This window comes from Pinus tabuliformis, chromosome J (assembly GCF_031772625.1).
Source record: "Pinus tabuliformis cultivar Carrire ecotype Pingquan chromosome J, CPIR1, whole genome shotgun sequence".
Taxonomy (NCBI): Eukaryota; Viridiplantae; Streptophyta; class Pinopsida; order Pinales; family Pinaceae; genus Pinus; species Pinus tabuliformis.
In genome coordinates this window covers 198,913,280-198,929,642 of record NC_142295.1, presented here as the reverse complement: position 1 = coordinate 198,929,642, position 16,363 = coordinate 198,913,280, and positions in this window count along the sequence as shown.

Sequence of the window (16,363 nt, the reverse complement as noted above, 5' to 3'; positions counted from 1 at the left end):
TCCTTCGTCCTTGTGTTTCATAAGTCCCAGCCAAACCATCCTAGAGAAGTCATCAATGAAAAATATAAAGTATTCTTCTCCTTGAGGTGACCTTGTCCTAAATGGACCACATACATCTGTATGGACTAGTTGAAGAGGCTTGCTGGCTGATCCTTCCTTCTCAGAGAAGTTAGTTATGGTTTTCTTACCAAACTGACATGATTTGCATATGGTGTCTAGAATTTTGATATCTAGAAGACCATGAACTGCCTGGTATTTGCATACTTTCCTTATTTGTGAAAAACTTAGATGCCCCAACCTCCGGTACCATAACCAGTGTTCATCATCCTTGCTCAAATAGCATTGTTGTTGTCTTTCTTCAAATATGTATAGATTATTTGGAGTTCTTCTACCTTTGATCACTATTTTTCCTGTATCAAGATCATGAACACTACATCCATTTGATCGAAATATTACCTCGTTTCCTTGATCACACATCTAACTGATACTCAGTAGATTATGCTTCAAGCCATCAACATACAAAACATTTCCATCTTTGACCTTTTCTTTCAACTGAGCAGTGGCTTTTCCTTTTATGGCTGTAGGGGTATCATTTCCAAAAGAAACTTTCTTTCCCTTTTCTAAAGCAGTATATGATTCAAGTTTTTCTTTATCACCTGTCATATGCTTCGAACATCCGCTGTCGGTGTACCATTGATTTTCTTGTCCTTTTGCATAAAAAGTTATCCCACATCTTTCTGGTTGTGGTTCCTTTATTCTCCATGTTCTGGTACTTGAGGCTTGTTCTTTTGTCTGCCAAAACCTGATCCTGCATTCAGAATCTTCATGACCAAAGTTATTACAAATAGAACATTCAATTTCATTTTCAAGGGCCGAAAAATTGTTATAAGTCCTTTTCGTGATCCCAGTCATATTTCTTTGTTTTTGAGCTTCTCTAGTCATTATTGTTTTATAGGCAACACATTGAGCTCCTTTGTGGCCAAAGTTATGGCAAGAGAAACATTTGCCATTGAAGAAACTTCTGCGATTATCAACTCTACCTACCAAATGATTGTAGTTTCTATTGTCATCCATTCTTGAGGCAAATTGAGAAGATTTTACCTGTGGCTGGTTGTAGCTTTTGTTCATCCTTAAGGTGGATTGCCCTTGATTTACCTAGTAGTCTTTGTTTATTCTTGATGTAATTCGTCTTTGTTTTACCTGGTGATCTCCATTGGGCTTTTGCTCATTCCTTCTTGCTACATTGAGATAACTCTTTGAGGTGGATGCTTGAGATGTTTCTCCATTATACCCCAGACCTGTCTTGATTAGTGGAGAACACTGTGCATTAACAGTCTCATCCAGAGTTTCAGATCCTTTAACAAATTTAAGATTAAGAGCCTTTGCTTTCTCAATTTCTTTTCTAAGGCCAACAATTTCACATTTTAACTTCTCAAGAAATTTTTCTTTTTCATCAAGTTGGAATTGCAGAGTATCAATGATCACATTCTTTTCTTCTAAACATGTTTTGAGTCTAGAAATCTCTTCATAAAAGCCATCCACATCTATAGCATCCATGTAATCATCATCTTCAAAAGCCATTAAAAGTTTCTAATCATTACCTCATTCATCTTCATCACTATTTGAAAGTCCATCACTGTCTTCATGAGTGTAATAGCTTTTCTTATTTGCATTTTGTTTCTTTTTCCATCTAACAGGTTCCTTCCCCTTATCAATCTTATCCTTATGAGGACATTTTGCAGCATAGTGACCTACTCTTCCACAAGAAAAGCATTTGAAAGGTAACTTACCTTTGAATCTTCCAGTACCCCGTTGAAGATTTCTAACAAAATTTTATTCTTCTTCTTCTCCTGACTCATAGTACTCTCCTTTGCCTGAAGCCTTGAAGGCAGTTTCTCTTCTATCTGATGGACCTCCTTTCCTCATTTCATAAGCAGTTAGAATTCCATGCAGCTGTGACATTTTAAGGTTTTGTAGATTCTCTTTTTCTTCTATTGCAGAAACTTTAGATTCAAACCTAGGGGACAAATATCTTAGAACTTTTTCAACCACAATAGCCTCTTTTATTTCTTCACCCAAATTTTTCATACAATTAACAATCTCATCTACACGAAGAAAATAGTTAGCCACACTTTCATCATTGTACATTATGAGATTTTCATACTGAATTATGAGGGTTTGAAGTTTTGCTCGTTTTACCTGATCATCTCCTTCATAGCTCAGAACAATCTTGTCCCATATTTCTTTTGCGGATTTATACTGCATAACCTTGACAAATTCTGATTGAGATTGACATCCTAATAGAGTATTGACCACCTTTGCATTTGTTTCATATTTCTTCTTCTCCGCCGAATCTGTAGGAGTTGCTGATGGAAAAGTATACCCTGTATCTATGATGTCCCAGACTTCTGTACCCAGAGATTGAAGATAGGCAGTAACTCTTACCTTCCAATATATGAAGTTTGTCCCATCAAAAATTGGTGGCCTGATTGATGCTTCCCTCTCGTAGTTGCTCATGATGATAGATCTTCCTTCAAGCGATCAAGCTTCTTCAAAAGGACCTACTCTGATACCAATTGTTGGAAATAATACTGAGAGGGGGGTGAATCAGTATTATTAAATTCTTTTCAATTAATTTCTTCTTCAGATATTGATCATTAGTTTGTATGTCAGTACCATATAATAATGAGAAAGAACAAGAAAAACAGATAATCACACCAAAGAACACCAGATATAAGGTGGAAACCCAATGTGGGTGAAAACCACCTGCTGCAATATGTCTCTATCTTCTTTCAATTAGAAACTTCTTTTACAATGATTTTGTACTGGTGCAGTCCTTTACCAGTACGCAGGCTGCAACCTGCAGAGAGCTACAACCCTCTCTCATTTTCCAGTCTCTCCTGGAAGGGAGCTACAACCCCCTTATCTCTTTTACTTATTTAAGGACCACGTTTCATTAATTTTCAGACTGAATCCAAGAAGATCAAATAATCATCAAGTACATGCAAATCACCCAATCTCCTTATACAATCAACCAATGAGTCACCCAACTTCTCAGAAAAGTAATACCTGAAATCTAAACCCAGAACTCTGCAGCAATAAATAAAAGACAGCCAACAAATGTTTCAAGCTAGGTCTACAACTTCACCAATAGAGGCATGAGAATATCCGAAGCTCTTCTGTGTCTAAACTACACAGATCAGCACCTGGTCGGTCTTCTGCCCTGCGTATCTCCGCACCTCCTCCTTCTGCTACCCTGCATACCTCTGCTCAGATCTGCACCTGCACTGTCTGCCTGACAGTGTACCTCCGCAACTGGTTCTTCTGTTTCCTTGTGTACCTCTGCACTGTGCCTTCTTCTGAGCTGCGTACCTCCGCACTGTGCCTTCTTCTGAGCTGCGTACCTAGCACTTATGCCTTTTGTTGCGCTGCGGATCCCCGCACCTGCGCCTTCTCCTGTGCTACGGACCCCCGTACTCACGTGGTGGATCGCCTGCGAACCTCTAATTAGGGCCAAATTAACAGTCCTCCAATGTGCTACAGACAGTTAGATCCACAGATCTGATCATGCGCCCGAGAGATCACGACCTATCAATATATTCGCCTTCAATTTCACCTTGATTTAGTTCTAGCCTTTAAAACCAATTACCCAAAATTTCAGATCTTAAGATATTCAATTTTTCACAAGTGTCTAGCCAAGTGATCTCCTTTCCTTTTTATAGACAAGCCCTTATTCAAAGCATGGGACAAAACCATCAAACACCAATACAAGGGATCCAAAACGGGATTCAATAATTTAGATTCTATACCATGGGCCAAAACCATAGGATCAAGAACGACAGGCTAAATACCAAGGGCCAAACATAAGAAACCCCACGTGAGCGTGCTTCTCTACATTGGAGTGAGTGAACTGAGGGACCGTACCTTCTGAACGGAGAACCTGCGGGTATGACCGTAGTTCTTGGTCAGCATACCTGCGGGTTCGCAGCTTATGAACGAGGCACCTATGAGCCCCTTATTTTCCATCAAATTGAGAGCCTGAACAGAGTTTTGTCACTTGAGTGAGTTGCCATCAAGTACAACACCTGTGCCATAGCGCCAAACCTGAATCATAATGCCAACATAATTTTCATACTGGACCCATCAACAACTTTTAAATTTAAACTGCATCAACCAACATTCAGTTAATCCGAACAATCAGATCACCGACACCATAACAATGTCCTGAAACCAGAAACCTGTATCATCATTCAGAACCAGCTATAACCTCAAAATCCATGCATGAGACTATATACGCTCCTTGGCTAAACCCAAACTACATGTATATGCTACTTCCGTTAATCAAACCTATGTATACCTCCAAAACTACCGCAAACATAAAATTTTGAATCAAGTCTATATCAACCAACAATATACTGAACATCTACTCTCAACTTAGAGAAATTTACACAGGTCGCAATAGAGATCACTTCTTCTCACTTATACAATCAATCAATCAAATATCAAACTCTGTATTCATTTAGTTTTACATTCAGATCTAAGAAGATTTCATTGAAAGACAATAGTAAAATAGCAGCACTGATTTGATAGATCAGTCATCCTTGAGCATCAATATTTTCTTTTGCATATGCTACTTGGAAGAGTCCGACCAGTGTGTATACGCACCTTCACCAAAGCGAACTAGCATACAGATATACAAATACTTACTTCATAACTTCGCTACACTTTCGGACTTCAGGCAAACCCAGATCACGATATTTAAATAATAAAATAGGTGTACACAATCAGATCTAGCCTAATATCAGATCATTCAATAATAAGTCATTTCAGGTCTTGTGATCTTGATCCAATATTGAATTCAAGGTGCACAATGTATCATTGTGAGTTGCCTTTTACCAAAATTGAATTGACCTTTGAGTGAGTTGCCATTAAGGACAACACTTGTATCATAGTGCCAGCAAATCTTGGATATATGCTTAAAACTGGTAGATGAAAATAGTTTTTTGGAGTCACAAGTAGGGGAAATGAACATATTCAAGAATTAATTTCGCCAACTTCCTAGGTTCTTTCTGATCTTTATGTTCTACATATTTATTTATTTACATAGTCATTTACAAACTTTTGTTGGATCTGTTCCTATTTGGTGATCGAAGAAACTACAAACAATGTCCCAAAATCCATTCTCTCTCTTCTCTGTTACTGATATACAACAAATTGTCTATTCAACTGGGCTGACCTTATTTCAAATTAATTATTTTTTTAGTTAGTGAATTTGTTCAAAAGCAATTGATTCTTCCTGACAATTTAATTGATAAAAAATTTCATCTAAAGTCATGTCTTTCATGACTTACAACAAAAACCTATATTCAATTATAATGAAATATCAATGTAATTATGGTATCCCATACTATGGAAGTATGAAGCTACTTCAATGTTTTGTCTAATACAAGATATATTTGTAAAGCAAATCATTTACATGATAAGTGGACAACAGACGCATCAATTATTTTTGCAAGCCCATGCTTTCCTGTGGGGAAAAGGGTTACATGAAGAAAGAGAAAACAATATGGTTACTAAAATTTATTGGTTTGAAGGTAAACCATTGCTGCTTCCAAGAATTTTTATAAATAGATATTATATTGTTGGAGTGTACAAACATTACCGTGATTGGCTAGTTATATTTGAAAAGAAAAAGGAAAAATAAATTTATTTCTTTGGCATTTATTGTTGGACAAGAAAATGTGAGGAATCATCCTCACATTGGAGAGTGGAAAGAGTGTTTGTATTGTTTTAATTTCAAATATGCTGAAGCCCTATGAGGATTTGGTCCCAAAGGCCTATTTACTAAACATCTAGGTGTTGCTAAATATGGGAACTTTTTCACAAGAGTTGTAGAGAAAAGAGAACGGAGTCATAATGCTCCAAGAAAAAATCAAGGACCAAAAATAGGTACTGGAGAAATTGTTGTAGAATTGAGTATCAAAATGAAAACATAGTACAAGAAAAGAGGTGCAAACCATCCATATCATTATTGACCTTGCACATCCAAAACTGGTCCAACTTCATCTTCCAGTCAAAGAAAGAGAAATGATATTGTGAGTGAAAAAGTGATTCACGTTAAGCTATCAACTGGTGGAGATGGCAAAGACTCTCTTTGAACATTCTTTCTAGAAAAAATGCATATAACGGAATAAATCAAACCCTAAGGTCAACATAGAACAAGAAGCATTGAACAAGATATGAACATGGAAATTGAAAGCACTATGCTACCTGATTAGGTCGATACTTTTTTAGAAGAAAAATAGTAATGAACGGAGAAAATTTCCAAACAAGCTTCTCCTTTCGATAATCGTCGTCTCACTTTCAAATTTCATACTATGATAAGGAGAGTAAAAAATTGTAAATTGAAAAATTAAAGGTACATAATAAAAAAGTTATTGATAAAGTAGAAACAAAACTTGATGTGTCTAGAATTATAGCTAGCATACTCATGAGAATCCATCAAGCTATTGGTAACACACTTATAGTGACTATTGGCTAATAGGAAGTAAATAACTTGATACTACGAGAAATAATAAAATAGCTACATGATTCTCTAAATATGGGTCATTTGTTGATGACTGCGCTCACAATACACACAATACCATCTGTGATTTCTACTCCCAACACATCCCATGGACTTAATAAATCTTTGAAAGTCTGTAATGCATTCAAATATAATATTATCACTAAAATATGCCAAGGATTAAAAATCATTGAACATGCATGGCAAGAAGCTTCTGACCTACTACGTTTAAAACAAGAAATTAACTCATTTGCTGATTTGGTAAAAGGTAATGTTAATGGAGACAATAATTTTGTTAACAATGACTTACTTACTATTATTCAAAGGCTTGAATTGTTTTATGACCTAATTTTTTTTAGAGAAATCCCAAATTCTAATTGACTGAAGCAGATACAAGTTGGATGGTCAACAAGAATCAACACACTAGAAAATATTATTTCTAAATGTGAAATCATAAATAATAGAAGAGGTGATGTGTTTATGAAGGTGGTGGAAATTTTTCGATATATAAATAATACATGCATCATATGTGATTTTGAATTGATTATAAAAGATATAGTAATAGTCGAATTGAAAAGGCTAAAAGAGTCAATGAAAATAAAATTTGATGATATAAATAATTTTACTACATAAGAAATTAGAAAATGGCTAATCACCTTTGTTAGTATTAATGAAGATAATTCTATCTGAGCTACTCAATTACAAAAGGAGGCTATGGAGATCGAGAAGAATATATTCAGTCAACATGTTAAGCTAGTAATTGAGTTGGTCCAATGAAATATTTCTTTAAATCTATGTTGGAGATATTTGTTCAAGGCATCATGGATCTGAAAGACAACTTAGAGTAAAAAAATTACCATATATTGTTTCACATACTCTAAGTGTCCTTAAGTATTGGTACATTCATTTCATGTTTACCTGCATTTAGTTATTGGGATTTATTAATTGTGTTAATGTCACCTAGTCTAATTTCTCAGTGTAGTTCCTTTTTTCCTTTTACAGTTTTTGTTTCCATGTTATGTTTCACGGGATCCCAATCCCAGTCCCAATTGGGACAAACACATTTAATTTGATTATTGAGTATAAGGATTGTGATATTTTCTTTAGACATCAAACGTAAATATATGTTCAGTTACATAATCTCTTCCTTCTGAAAGTGCTTTCCTTTTACTAGATATCTTTGTTTCAAAGATAAATTATGATCTATTTTGTTTACTGATTTTCCCTAAACTGCGAGAAAGGATAGTTAAAGGGAAAATGGCATAATAAAACAGTGAATGACCTGATGAGATGAGACGTTGAGAATTTTGATTACTAATATAAGTGACTTCTGCTGAAAATCAAAGTTCTTAATGTTTTGCATAAGGTCATGTTTGGATATGAATTTTGTGACATTACTCAAAAAAAGATAGAAGATAAGTTTTTGAGGATATTCTTTTAACTTTTATATTATATCTGTTTTTTTTTAACTGATCACAACGAAAATGAATAGTCAAGAACAATTTTATATTTTAGATATATGTTCCATGTATTGTATTTAGTTTAGCCATATCTTTGATGATTGAAATTTGAATTTTTGATACAGTTCTTGTTATTTTAAATGTGTTTCTTAATATTCAAGACTTACTCTTTGAGATCATATATTATATCATAAGTAAATCTAGAAAGAATACATAATAGAAATGTAGTAAAGATATTTTTTTTTTAATTTTAGTAGTTCTATTTGTTATGAAGCTCGGATAATGTTGAATGTTGTAGTATTTTAAATTTGTGCAGAGTGTGGTGATATGAGGAAGGATTTCGTTGTGCTTTCCTCATATCTCCCTATTCTACAAAATCAAATCTCTTTCTATTTCTAGAAATGAAACTGATATATTCATTTTGTGCAATTATGATTTCTAGGTATATAGTTGCTTTATATAAAATGTTTTGATATTAAGTAGAATAAGAACTTCTCAGAAAACAAAGTGTTATTATTAGAAAAAAACGTAGTGTTGGTCTTGTTCTATTATTTAAATTGATTTAAGAGAAATATATAAAATATTTATGCATGTGTTCACACATTCTAAAAAATGTAGGAACTTTTAATCTTTTTCATTTGTGCAGAATGCAGAAGTACGGGAAAGGATTTAATTTTTCATTAGCCCTTTTTCCAAACGAAAATATTAGTTGCCAGTCCACACTTTTCACTTTTCACACACCCTCTCCTTCTCCCACATATTTTTTCATTGCCTTTTCCTTATGAGTATTCTTTTCTATGTTCTTTAAAGTATCCATATATCTTTGCACCAAATATCGCTTGCGCGGCAAGCTTTTAAACAGTGCAACGGTGTTATGAAACTAGCTCAAGAAAAGATAGAAAAGATATATCAATGCCTTAGAATTCAGCCTCTTCAAGGGGGAAACCTCCTTTACATTACATAAATGAACAATTCTTGGATGATTCAAATGACAAAACCTCCTTTCTATATATAGGAGTCTAAGGAGTCACAATATAACCCGGCCGACCTAACAATAATAATATAAAGCCACAAAAATAACAATAGAGGGATTCTATGGGGCACAGTAATAACAATATGGGGACAGTAGGGGCACAACAATATTAATAAGGGATACAACTACAATAGTAATGGGTCAATCACTAGTATTATAGGGACCTAACATGCCTCTCTCCTTCAAAAAAAAGTGTTGTCCTCAATGCTTGAGTAGTTCTGGATGCCTTTGTATAAAATTATCATCCTCCCATGTGGAATCTTCAACAGATAATTTCTTCCACTTGATGAGATACTCCGAAATTGATCGATTTCATAGCTGTCGAGTTCTTGTTTCAGTGACTGCTTTCGGTTCTAATATAATTTTTCCTTCCTCATCAAGTTTTGGTAATATTGTCTGAACTGGGAGCTTGTTTCCTATAACCTTCTTTAAACATGAAACGTGGAAAACTCAGTGCACTTGAGACACTGTAGGAAGCTCCAATTTGTATGCCATAGTACCAATCTTTTACAACACCTTGTATGGACCATAACACTTTGGTGATAATTTATTATCCTTCTTAGCTTGCTTGATGGACATTTGGTTATATGATTGTAGCCATAGGAATACCCAATCACCTACATCAAGTCTTCTCTCACTATGATGCTGATCTTCCTGTTGTTTCATTCTATTCTGTGCCAACATGAGGTTATCTTTTAAGAGTTGGAGGACTTGTTGTTGATGTTCGATGTGATGTTCCACTACTTGAACCTTGGAATTTTCTCTTAAATATGATGTGATGGATGGTGGCTGATATCCATAAAGTGCCATAAATGGGGTCATTTTTGTTGCTGTACGGAAGGAAGTGTTATACCACCATTCAGCCAAAGGCAACCATTTGACCCATTATGTCTGTTTATCAGATACAAAGCAACGAAGATATCCTTCCAAACATTTGTTTACTATCTCAGTTTGCCCATCAGATTGAGGATGATAAGATGAGCTCCGACCTAATTGAGTACCAAGACAAGAAACTAATTATGTCCAAAAATTTCCAGTGAAAATTGGATCTCTGTCACTTACAATAATCTTTGTATTTCCATGTAGCTTTTGAATTGTTTCCATAAATGCAGTAGAAACTGTACTAGCTTTAAATGGATGTGATAATGCACAAAAGTGTGCATACTTGTTAAGTCTATCAACTACCACCATGATGACATCCTTTCCCTCAGACTTGGGTAAACCTGTGATAAAATCCATCAAGACCTCCTCCCAACATTGGCTTGGAATGGATAAAGGTTGTAATAGACCTGGGGTCTTAATTGTTTCAACTTTATTTTGTTGGCAAACCAAACATTCTGCCCCAAACTTTTGAAAATATGATTTAAGGCCATCCCAAAAAAATTCCTTCTTAACCCTGTGGTAAGTTTTTAAAAATCCTGAGTGCCCTCCTAAGGGAGAAGTGTGCAATTCCATAAGAATATTTTGTTTGAGTTGGGAATTCTTGCAGAGGTATAAGCGATATTTGTACCATAATGAATCATTTTTCCAGCTAAATGTATCAGATGTACTGGAATCTTGTTGTAACTTTTGAATAAGTGCCCACACTTCTTAATCATTCTTTCATTCCTCCCTTGCTTCGCTTATTCAATCTGGTTGGATAATTGAAATGGCGCACAATAATGCTTCCACATCCCCATCCCTTCTTGAGAGTGCATCTGCCACCACATCTTGCTTCCCTTTTTTGTAGATGATTTCAAAGTCATAACCCAAAATCTTTGTGACCCACTTTTGTTGCTCTTTAGAGGATAATCTTTGTTCTAAAAAGTATTTAAGGCTATCATGATCTGTTTTTACCTTGAAGTGTCTCCCCATTAGGTAGGGTTGCCATTTCTTAAGTGCATGTAGTATTGCCAACATTTCCTTCTCATAAATAGCTTTGTGTAAAAACTTTCCCTTTATTGGACGACTTTCAAAAGCAATGGGTCTTTCATCTTGCATTAAAACAACACCAATTCCATTTCCTGAAGCATCACATTCCACAATAAAGGTTTTTGTGAAGTCAGGTGTAGCTAAGACCGGTGCTTGGCACATTGCTTCTTTAAGATGCTCGAAGGCCTTTGTTGCTTCTGGAGTCCATGAAAATGCATCTTTCTTCAATAATGTTGTTAGAGGTGAGGCTATTCTCCCATAATTCTTAACAAACTTGCGATAATAACCTGTCAACCCAAGAAATCCTCACAGATGCTTAATGGATGTGGGGATTTTCCATTCCTTAATGGCTTTAATTTTGCTAGGGTCTACCTTAACTCCTTCATGAGATACAATATGACCGAAATATTCCACCTCTTGTACTCCAAAGAAACATTTGGATCTTTTTGCATATAATTGTTTCTCCTCCAATAGTTGTAGCACCCTGTCAACATGTTCAACATGATCCTTCCAAGACTTTTGTAGATTAGTATATCATCAAAAAATACTAACACAAATTTTCTAAGGAAGGGTTTGAAAATGGAATTCATCAAACCTTGAAATGTAGAAGGTGCATTGGTAAGGCCAAAAGGCATGACCAAAAACTCATAATGACCCTCATGAGTTATAAATGATGTTTTTGAAATGTCTTCAGTCTTCATTCTGATTTGATGATATCCTGAATGAAGATCCAACTTGGTGAAGTAAATTGATTCATGCAACTCATCCAGTAATTCATCAATGACAGGAATGGGAAACTTATCTTTAATAGTGAGCTTGTTAAGCTCTCTATAATCCGTACACATGGGCCTTGATCCATCCTTCTTGTGCACCAATACTACTGAAGTAGAGAAAGAACTTTGACTAGGTTGAATTATACCAACCTCTAGAATTTCTGCAACCATACGTTAAATTTCACTCTTTTGGGCATAGGGATATCTGTACGGCCTGATGTTTGGAGGAACACTTCCTGGAATCAGATGAATAGCATGGTCATGATCACGAATAGGTGGGAGACATTTGGGACTCTCAAATACTTTGGAATGATTGTCCAAGACTTTTTGAAGATCTGGAGAAATAGATGATTCCAATGTGGAAACATCTAGTGAACATAATTGTGCAATTATACCTCTTTGTTCCTTTTTTAGAAGCTTTGTCATACCGTTAGAGCTGATTATCTTTCCTGTTTTCCCTACAATACCCCATAATTCAACTTCCTTTCCTTCCACAGAAAATTTCATGAAAAGTTATTGAAAATTAAAAGCTATTGTACCCAAGGATTGTAGCCATTGGACTCCTAGTACAACATCAATACCTCCCATTGGAATGAAAAGAATTAGGCTAGTCAATACATATCCTCCCATGGATAGATTGATATTATGGCACTTTCCAGAGCAATTTATTGTTCCTCCATTCGCAATCATCACTTGACACTCTGGTGCTGGATATAGGAAGCAATTGAATTCTTTTGCTACCTTACAATGAATAAAATTGTGGGTACTTCCTGAATCAATCAACACTATTACCTTTTTCTTATTGATTTGTCCTTCTATCTTGATGGTTTGAGGAGTGGTAACTCCAGCCAATGCATTACAAGATATGGTCAGATTCATTTCTTCTTTATCTAGGATTTGTTCCTAGAGTATATCCTCTTCTTTTTACCTTTCTTGCTCCTTTTCTTCTTCGTATTCACAATCTATGTAGAATAGTTTCTTCTCAGCACACTTATGACCTTTAGTGTATTTGCTATCACAACTGTAACAAAGCCCTTTTGTTCTTTTCTCTTCCAATTGTTGTGGTGTCAACCTTATAGGTTGTAGAAGACTAGGGGCAACAACACTTCCATCTCTATAGTTGTGAGTGGTATGCTTCCTGGTTTCCATAATTTTGCTTTCCATTTTTCTTGCTAACCTGAATTCCTTCTCTAGTGAATCAGGTTCCCAAAGGTGAACATCATGTTGGATATTATCCTTTAAAGTCCCTATAAACACATCAATCCTATGCTCCTCTAGAATGTTTTTTTACCCTTATGTTCAATTTTTGGAACTCCTCAATGTGCTCCATTATTGAACCCTTTTGTTTGAGACTTATCAATTGGCTAAAAAAGGTGTTGCTTTTTGTATCCTCATAATGTGCTGTCAATTCTTCCATAAAAATTTCCCAAGTGATAATTTGTTTACGAGAGCAAAGCCATTGATACCATACAAAATGATTTGGTTCCAAATATAAAGTTGCAATACGTACCTTTTGTGTGTTTTGCACATTATTGAGATCGAAAAACTGCTCCATCTGTAATATCCATGTTGTTGGATCCTTGCCATCAAACTTCCTCATATCGATTTTTAGAATATGGTGGGTCTTTGATTCAACATTAGAGTCTATGAAATCATGATTAACATTTATTTTGTTCTCATCATGAGTTTCCTTTACTACCATTTCACCATTAGTAATAATTTCTTGTAGAAACTTTGTTAAATCTATCTTCAAATTTGTCTTCAAATCTTCCATGCCTGTCTTCAAATCTTCCATGCTTGTCTTCAAGTCATCCATCTTAGCTTCCACATCATTCATCTTAGTTTCTATGCCTTTCTTTAAACAATCCATCTTAACTTCTATGCCTTTCTTTAAGCCATCCATCTTAGCTTCTACATCTATCTTTAAACCATCCATCTTAGATTCTGTTGCTTTTTGTGCAAGTGACACTTGTTGCACTTAGTCTCGTAATTTTGATATATCATGTTTCATTTCTTCCTCTTCTTCATGAGTCATGCTAGAGCTTTCAGGTTGCTTACTAGGTGTTTGAATTTTCTTTCCTAGGGGCATCAATTACTGATAATAATGATTTACTATGCCCTTTCAATTCCTTCAAAACAATTTTTCAAACCAAGCTTATTAAAAAATTTGAAATAAGTTACACACCTTTTTTCACTTTGTAGGAGCTAGATATTGAATCTGATGTATCTCTGTAATTTCAAATCATCCTATTCAGAAATTGTGTCCTGCAGTAGCCCTCTATGTCCTCTTTCCGATGCCTCTAGTCTGATCCAAATTGGATTCTCCAAGGAAGAGTTATGCCAACTCTCCCACAGTGACTTGATTATAGACTAGTTTAGTAGAGTTAACTTGTACGACGTGCCACGAGTCACTGTCTCAACCTTTGGCTCTAAAAAATATATGCAGGAAACTACAGTCCGTCCTCTTTCTTTACCTTCTAACGAAATTTCAATCCGATGCTCAGAGAGAAAGTTATGATGATTTTCCCCAGGTCACCTGTTTGGAATGTAATTCAGGAGTCTACAAAAACACCAACTTCCTGAGATCATATCTCCATAAATATAGCACTAAAAGCTCTAAACTTTGGATCAAAGTTTCAGCACGATGTCTTCTCAAATGGGTTTTGTTTTTAGCTTCTGAAACTTTGCAGAAAAAGGGCTATAGCAAAAATTCCATGATGACTTATTTGGAGCAATGAAACCCTAAAATCCAAACCTCTGATACCAAATGTTATGAAACCAACTCAAGAATAGATAGAAAAGATAGATAAACACCTTATAATTTAGCCTCTTTGAGGGGGAAACCTCCTTTACATTACAGAAATGAACAAGACTTGGATGATTCAAATGACAAAACCTCCTTTCTATATATAGGAGTCTAAGGAGTCACAATATAACCCAGCTGACTTAACAATAATAATATAAAGCCACAAAAGTAACAATAGAGGGATTCTATGGGGCACAGTAATAACAATATGGGAATAGTAGGGGCACAACAATATTAATAAGGGATACATCTACAATAGTAATGCGGTAATCACTAGTATTATAGGCACCTAACAAATGGTCTAATTATTGTGGACTCACTTATTTGATCATATTTATTTTCTTTCACATAACTCAATTGCAAAAGGAGTATGTGAAAAGATAAGGAACTATAAACAATCAACTATTCACCGCCCCTCTAGATTACGACCTTAGTATATAATATCAAAAGAAGTCTCCTTTTAATGCATAGCTATTAAATATGTTTTTTATAATGTATGGATATGCACCTAAACATTTCTTGCAATGGATAAAAAAATCATGATATTTCATTATAATTTTAAGACACATTGTTAGGAGGTTGCATATTCAAAGTGCAAAGGTTCTCACATGATCTATGTGTCAAAATAAGTGAAGGTGGAGAAGTTGTTCATACAATAAAACTTTTAAATCCAAATCCACAGTCCCCACAAAGAAAATGTTCACTACCTTTTTGCATTGTGCACGAGATAATGCAGCCCTCACTATAATATTAAATGAGGACTCCCTTCAATACCTAACTATTAACTATGTTCAGTAAAATGTATGAATTTTCACCTTAGGATTTTGTACAATGTATCAAAAAGTTTTGATATTCCATTGTAATTCTAAGAGACATTATTCAAAAGCCACATGTGGGAAGTGCAAAGGTTCCAACAAGAGTTATGTGCAAAGATAAGCGACATCAAAGAAATGCTATGTACAATAAAATTTTTGATTAAACTTCCACATTCTGCACAGTGAAAATATGCACTTCCCTACTACACCATACATAATTAAAATGTTTTTTGGGAACCCTCCACACTTTACACTACCTGTGGTTATGTGAATGAGTAAATAATGAAAAAATTAAGAAATGGGAGTATTCCTAAATAACGAGAACATGAGGGCCCTGCAAAAATGAACATGGCTTTAATCGATTAGTTAGGAGTAGAGGAAATGACTATGTTGTGTTGTATCTATTACCATTTTTTATAACATTACTAGATTTTCATTATAGATATCCCTAGGATTATGTTTACAAATTCGTTCAAGCATTATGAAAACCTATTATGTTCATTATGTTGACATCAATACTTTGTATGAGCCTTATTTTTCATACATGACTTACAAATCTACTACGTAAAGGTTTTCACTGATTGTGTTATTGAATAGTTATAAGTTATTCATAATGGAACCTAATATCTTTTTTCGGTATCGTCTTTCTCCCTACTCTTAAAGGATTCATGGCTTCCTCATCTAGAGGAGGGGGCACAACCCTCTCCTACCAAAATGCTCTTAGGGGGGACACAAATTTAGGGAAGAAGATTGTGTCTAGAACACCTCCTCAATCCTTTCTAGAAAGCTCATCTCAAGGATCTCAAAAAGAATAACTTTTTTCAGTGCCACCTAGAAGAATATAAAATCAAGTCTTTGTTTCCCAAAACATATTCAAAACACTAGATATGTGGGCAAGTAAAAAAAAATCTTGGCACACATATAATTTATGCAATATCGCACTTCAATCGATAAATTCATAGGCACCTAGCCAATGGAAAGGGATTTGGTAGCCTAGATC